Below are 6876 nucleotides of genomic sequence, written 5' to 3'. Positions count from 1 at the left end.
TGCACATATTTTTGTGCACCGGGCCTCTAGTATTATATAACAGGCAAATGAAAAACAAAACCAGAACACTGGAAGAAATAAAAACACCAAATATTAACCTGATTATGAGTAAATCCGTTAAAACCAAAATATATATCCAAATATATGTGCTACCACAGGGTACTTGCATTTTTTTTTTTTTTTTTGGCTTAAAGTCTAGTATTTGGGAAACCTAATTCAAAAGATATCTTAAGCTCTAGATATGGTTTATACCCTTGCCAGTTAAATAGGTCAGGTTAGCCTTTTGTTTACCAGTTTCTACAACTTTAAAGATGGAAGATATGTTTTCTTTCTTCCTATCGACAAGATTTTGTGAAGATTTGTGAAATAATAAAATGTATTTTCTTCTGATATTCAATGTAGGAGGTACTGATGATGTTAGCTATTCTGTGTCCCTGACTGTGTCCCTAAGCTAAGCTGATTTTGAACCTCAAGGTGCTCTCACTCCTGTGAGCAAATACCTAGAAAAGTACATGAGAGGACCCTGGGAAATCACTTCCAAATCCTACATGGCTCTGGCTTACCTGCTAAATGATTAACATGCTTCAGGAACCACTCAGCCTGAGACTCCTCCAATTCACATTTCAACTCAACAGAGCATACTTTCTGCCCACAGCATCCTATAGAAATTGTACTTGCCATGATCTCCAGTGACCTCATTCTTTTTGACCCTTCTCATTGATCACCTCCTTGAAATATTGACCTCATCTGGCTTCTCTCCTCCTCTGCTCTCTTTCTGGCTATTCTCCTTCTGCTACCTCCTAATTGTTGATGTTCTCTGGGGCTCCATTCTCCATGCCCCTTTCATTCCATTAATCATCTTTCACACCCAAGTCACATTCCTCAGGTCAGAAATCACTTTCCCTTCCCTCCTCTGAAAGAGAGGAAGAACCAGATTCAAAGAGCAATTGGCAGACACAATGATACTCCAAGTATCATAAAAAGGAATAAATAGCCGGTTTGGCTCAGTGGACAGAGTGTCGGACTGCGGACCAAAGGGTTCTAGGTTTGATTCCTGTCAAGGGCACTTACCTCAGTTGCAGGCTCCCCCCAGGCCCAGGCCCTGGTCAGGGACCAGCAGGAAGAAAACAATCTCTTACACTGCTATTTCTCTCTGTCTTTCCCTCTTTCTTCCACTCTCTCTGAAAATCAATGGAAAAATGTCCTCGGGTCAGGCTAAAAACACACACATATAAAAGTAAAACTTTTATTTCACTAATATTAGCTTGTTAGATAGTTAATAATAATAGAAATCATGTCCTTCCTTGGGTCATAGAAGTAATAGCAATTCACAATAGTCTTGCTCTTGAATACCCTGTTCCCTGTCAATATTTCTTTGTCCATCACTTAGTGATATATTTTATTTATACCTTTCAACATAGATTTCATTAACAGTTTTTTCTTGTTTTTCTAAGTTTCTTTCTTCACCCCTTATATGTCATTCATACCATACTGATCTGCCTATGTTTGCTTAGTAAAATTAATGCTCAAGTTTCATGTGCTCAAGATTGTAAGGCACCTAAAGGTTGCTACCTTTCTTCCCTCTTCCTCCCCTTTCCTCCTGGTCAGCCTTCTCTTCCCACTCTCTCACTTTATCCTTCTGCCCCTTACAACCTCAGACTAACACTGGACTATACACAATAGTCTGTCAGTGAGTGCCAGTAATTAAACAAAATCCAGTTTAGATAAAAATACCAAAATTTTTTTAAATATATATGGTTGAATACTTCAATATTTATTTTCTAAGATGGACCTTTCTTCTTTTGGCAAATTAACTGGAATGGATAACATTCTTTAAATACTACATTGTTATAGGTCAAATGACTTCCTGTTTATGCCTCCCTCCACTTCTCCAGCTCCCTTTAGTAGTATCCTCATTAAAATGTTGCCAGAGAGGTCTCATCAACTGCCTGCAGGATAGTGGGGGAAAGACCAGATGATTTCTAGAACTGGAAATTAAGGAAGGCAAGTCATAAAAATGGTTAAACTTACCCAATCACCTTTCTTTTGGAAGGTGGGCATGTCTAAAGTTTGGCAAAATTCTTGCTGTGCTCAGAGTGGATTTTCTATAAATTTAGGATTTTACATTACACAATAAGATGTATTACATTTCATAATTATTTTTTTAGTTGCAATAGTGCTAGAACCATTTCATGAATTTTTAAAAATTCAAATTCCTTCTTAGACAGGCGCAATTTGTTTTAGTTGTGTATATTGGACATACAGTTAAACTGAACTGCTTTAAGTCTATCCTGCTACAGTTTGCTAAGATTCAAAATTTGTCCTTTGTTCTTTAAGGAAGTGATAGACTGTCTGGAAATATTCTAAACTATTTTATTTTATATCAAACATAATTCTTAAATATTATGTGTAGAATCCCATGCATAAATCATCTCTGTAAAAAAAATCAGTTCAGTATTGTTACTGTAAAACCCTATGAAATATATTGCAATGAATTTTGCAGTATCTTATTCCCAACATTTCCTAAATGAAAAAAAGCAACACATCATAAAAAGCTTCCAGTTTTTACTTTCCTAAAAGTTATGTTGTAAGAATTATTTTTTGTTTAAATATATTTTTATTGATTTCAGAGAGGAAGGAAGAGGGAGGGAGAGATAGAAACATCAATGATGAGAGAGAATCATTGATTGGCTGCCTCCTGCATGCTCCACACTGGGGATTGAGCCCACAACCCGGGCATATGTCCTTACCTGGAATCGAACCATGACCTCCTGGTTCATAGGTCGACACTCAACCACTGAGCCATGCCAGCCGGGCAGAATAATTATTTCTTTATATAGCTCAGTATGGGGAACAAAAGCAGAAAGTTAAGAAAAAATGGTCACTTCTAGTGCAAATATACTAATTCAGTATTTAGTACTTTTGTACAATGCTTTCAATCATAGCACTGTATTACATTTTAATGTTGAGATCGTTGTGCATTCACACATTTTAAAGAAGTTAATTCCACATTTTCCCAATTAAATACAAATGCAATATCTCACTTTATTATTAGCTTTGTGAGCTATAGGGATTGTGCTTTGCCTAGCTATTGGTAAATATCCAATAAACATTTGTTGAATGCTTGAAGGAATGAAGAATCTAGACTCCTTACCACAACTGATATCATGATTTTATTTATTTTTATCTTATTGTCACATCAAAAAGAATTTAACTTCTTTGGATCACTATCCATTTTTGCCCTCCTTCCTGCCTGCCTCTGAGGAAGATGGTCCTAAAGTTAATCCACTTACAGGATTCAGCATACAAACATGCCCACGTCTTTCCTACCTTCAAAAACAACAAAATTAGGTCCTGACTAGCTACCCGTCTGTCCTCTCCCCTCATAGCCAAGCTTCTTGAAAAAAGGATATCTCTTTCCTCACTTTTAGTTCACTCATTTCACTTTATAATTCAGTTTCTGGGACTCCACTCTGGCATCAGACACCAGGCATTTCAATCTCAGCATTGCCTTTTGCCAGCTTTGTGACCACAGGCAGGTCTTACAACCTCTAACAGGAGAGACCTCATAGGCTGTCATAAAAATTGAGGTAATATATTTAAAATGGACTTCTATATTGACTGGCACATAGTAAATGTTCATAAATTGTCACATAGAAAGAGAATTTAACTTCTTTTTGAAACTAAATAATAGTTATTTTTACTGATTAAAAGTATACTAGGAGTTCAGAGATGAAAACATTGGTATGGGCTTAAGAAATTTTACTTTACCTAACATTCTTCAGTTTAGGAAATTAGACTCAGAGAGGTTAAGCAGTCAAAGAAAGTTTCATGAAGGAGGTAACATTTGAGTTGGATTTTAAAGGATAACAATAATTTACATCTATTGAATACTTACTGTGAGCCAGAGACTACTGTAAATGCTTTTCATGTATTACTTTACTTAATCCTCAAAACATTCCTCAAAAATGTGAGGTAGCATTTCAATAGAAATAGATGATCTGAAGCCAGACAGAGAGAATAGAGGGAGGAATGAATGAAAACCTGGAGACAGGAAAGATATTCTGATTTCTACAGATGTTGAAATGAGATAATGAAGAGCTTGTTTTAGGCAGTAATGAGAATCAATATCGGACAGAGCACAGGAAAATTATGAGGCCTTCACAGCCATGCCACACACACATATAAAAAGAAAATGAAAGGCTTTATGGGATGGAAAAATAAAAAGCAGTTATAAATAAATGATTTTGGGAAAGGATACAGATGAAAAAGGGGGGTTGGGCACTTTGATTTGGTGACATGCACTATGAAGCCCTGAAGAGCAGATTAAACTGGATTCTTCACATCCCCAGAGTCCCATAACCTCTACCAGCCATGATGAGTTCTTACTAGCCACTATTAGAATACCAGCACAGTGTCCTATGAAGTAATGAAGTAATCAAAACTGAATTGGGCCCAGACAGTGTTGCTCAGTGGTTGAGCATCAACCAATGAACCAAGAGGTCACTGGTTTGATTCCTGGTCAGAGCACATGCTCAGGTTGTGGGCTCAATCCCCAGTGTGTGGTGTGCAGGAGGCACCTAATTAGTGTTTCTCTATCCTTCTCCCTTCCTCTCTCTAAAATCAATAAAAACATCTTTTAAAAAAATTTTTTAATGAATTGGATTGGAGGTTGTTTCTAGGTGGGACTATGGTTACAATAGTAATGGAAATAATGAGGCAAATCCCAGAAATAATTTCAAAGGAGAACTAAGAGGAATTGGGCATGTATTAGACATTAGCTAATATTAGATCTATATTTCAGGTTTATTATATATAGCAACCAGTGTCGGAGCAGTTGCATTTGACACATTTTAGTTTGTTGTTGTTGTATTTGAAATGAATCACTATAAGTAATTATTTTTACCACTAAAATTTGTCTCTTTACTTTCTACTCTTACTCCCTTGATCCAAGTTCTTCTCAGTTTCCCCTGGATTGTTGTTGGAGTTTCCTCAGAACTCTGGCCAAATAAACCTTCTCATCTTCAAGCACATCTCCCACCCTTTTGTTCATACAGTTGCCATCGCCCATGAATACCCTTTCTTCTACCATTTCATTCCCATTACCAATTGGAATCCTTGTCATCCTTCAGAACCAAATCACCTGCTGTCTTCTCCATGATTCTGATCATCCCAGCTAGAACTGACAGCTTTTCTTTCTGAACTCCCACAGCACTGCATCTGGTCAGTTGGTTAACTGGGTATCCCTTTATCAGCATTTTATTTGTATCCCAATGATGATGGTAGTGTGTGTTACCTATTCAATAAATGTTATTTTTAATGAAGGTTAAAAATATATTTGTTTCCTTAGTGGTTCATTCATGACTTACTACTCTATTTTGCTCTATAAAGTCTTGGGTTCTTCAATCAACCAAATTCTACTAGGATTTTACTGTAGGCTGGAGAGGACTACTATACTAATATTCAGCCAATGTTTTCAGAACTATGAAACCTGCCTAAATAGGTGCCATATTCCACAGTGCAACTGGCAATTCTTGAGGATCCTAGATTGTGACATGCACTCTTGTGGCTCTGAGTCTTTACCCATGCTGCTTCCCTTGACTAAAATACCTTTCTTCTTCTTCTTTTTTTTTGCAAGGTTAACCCATACTTATCCTACATAATTTTTACTCAGATATCATCCCCTCCAAAAAGCCTTCCCTGAATGCTTTCATTAGAGCCACTTCCCATGATTGGGTGCCACTCCTGCCTGTTTCCATGGTAGCCTGGGCTTTCATCAAAATACTCACCTCTGGTGTGGCAGTTGCCATCCACAGGTCCTCCTCCCACTGTGTAAGCTCCTCTAGGAGCCTTGTAGGTGCTAAGTAATCAGCAGCATAATTCCAAGGCCCTGAGGGTTCAATAACTGTTCATTGAATGAATAAATGCAGTCTTATAGGAAATGTAATGGAAATCCCTCTACCCGGCAGATGTGAGTTGTCAATATTAGTTGTCTGATAATTTTGGAGAACTGTCATTATGTTCTCATCTTCTCCCCACCTGGTAACTAGTAGATAAACCAGCCTGAAAGGGTCCTATCCAACTCACTATTTAAGAATAGTGATTATTTTTACTATGTAGATCCCCGGGAGAAGAACAGATTTAAACATTTTTGTGTCTCAGTGAACATTTGAAGTTTTGCTGCCAAACTAATTAAACCCACCGCAATAGTCTTTCTGATTTTTAAAATAGTCCACTGGAAAGAGCTCTCTGGGGATACCCATTTTCATTTGTAATATAAATCAAGTGTTAACAATCTATCACATCCATCTAGATCTCTTCTAATAATTCAGCTTTTCCTGTTGTTTTTTCCTAGTTTTGGCAGGAGTGCTACAGGTATTTACTATTCAATTGTATAGTTTTTCACAGAACAAATGATAAGAATAAGTGTGAACCCATAATTATGTTGAAGCAGCATTTCCTTTCAGGACAAACAATCATGAGCTACCTATAAAGAACTGGCTCTAAAATCTTGAAATAGGTCTTGCTTTAAATTTTCCCCTTAAGGTTCTAGTGGCTGATAATTATTCCCTTTGCTTCAATTACAATAAAAGGGTGAGAATGGTTTGATAAAATGCAGAATTAAAAAAACAGCAAAAACCCTATTTTGGGTCAGAGTAGGATGACAGCCCTTAGTCCTGGGCCGGTGGGTGGCACTAACCAGTGATGGGATGCGAGGCCTGTGAACTGTTGTAATCCAGAGTTTCATAACATAAAAACAACTGCTGACGAAAGTTCACCTGAAGTAGCATTTTGCCCCTAATTTCGTTTGCATATTTTTGTTTTAAAGATCTAATGCGTAACGATAACGATGCCTCACGCACCACCCCGCGAGCG

This window comes from Myotis brandtii, unplaced genomic scaffold, assembly GCF_000412655.1.
Source record: "Myotis brandtii unplaced genomic scaffold, ASM41265v1 scaffold933, whole genome shotgun sequence".
NCBI classification, from domain to species: Eukaryota; Metazoa; Chordata; class Mammalia; order Chiroptera; family Vespertilionidae; genus Myotis; species Myotis brandtii.
This window is presented reverse-complemented; position numbering follows the sequence as displayed.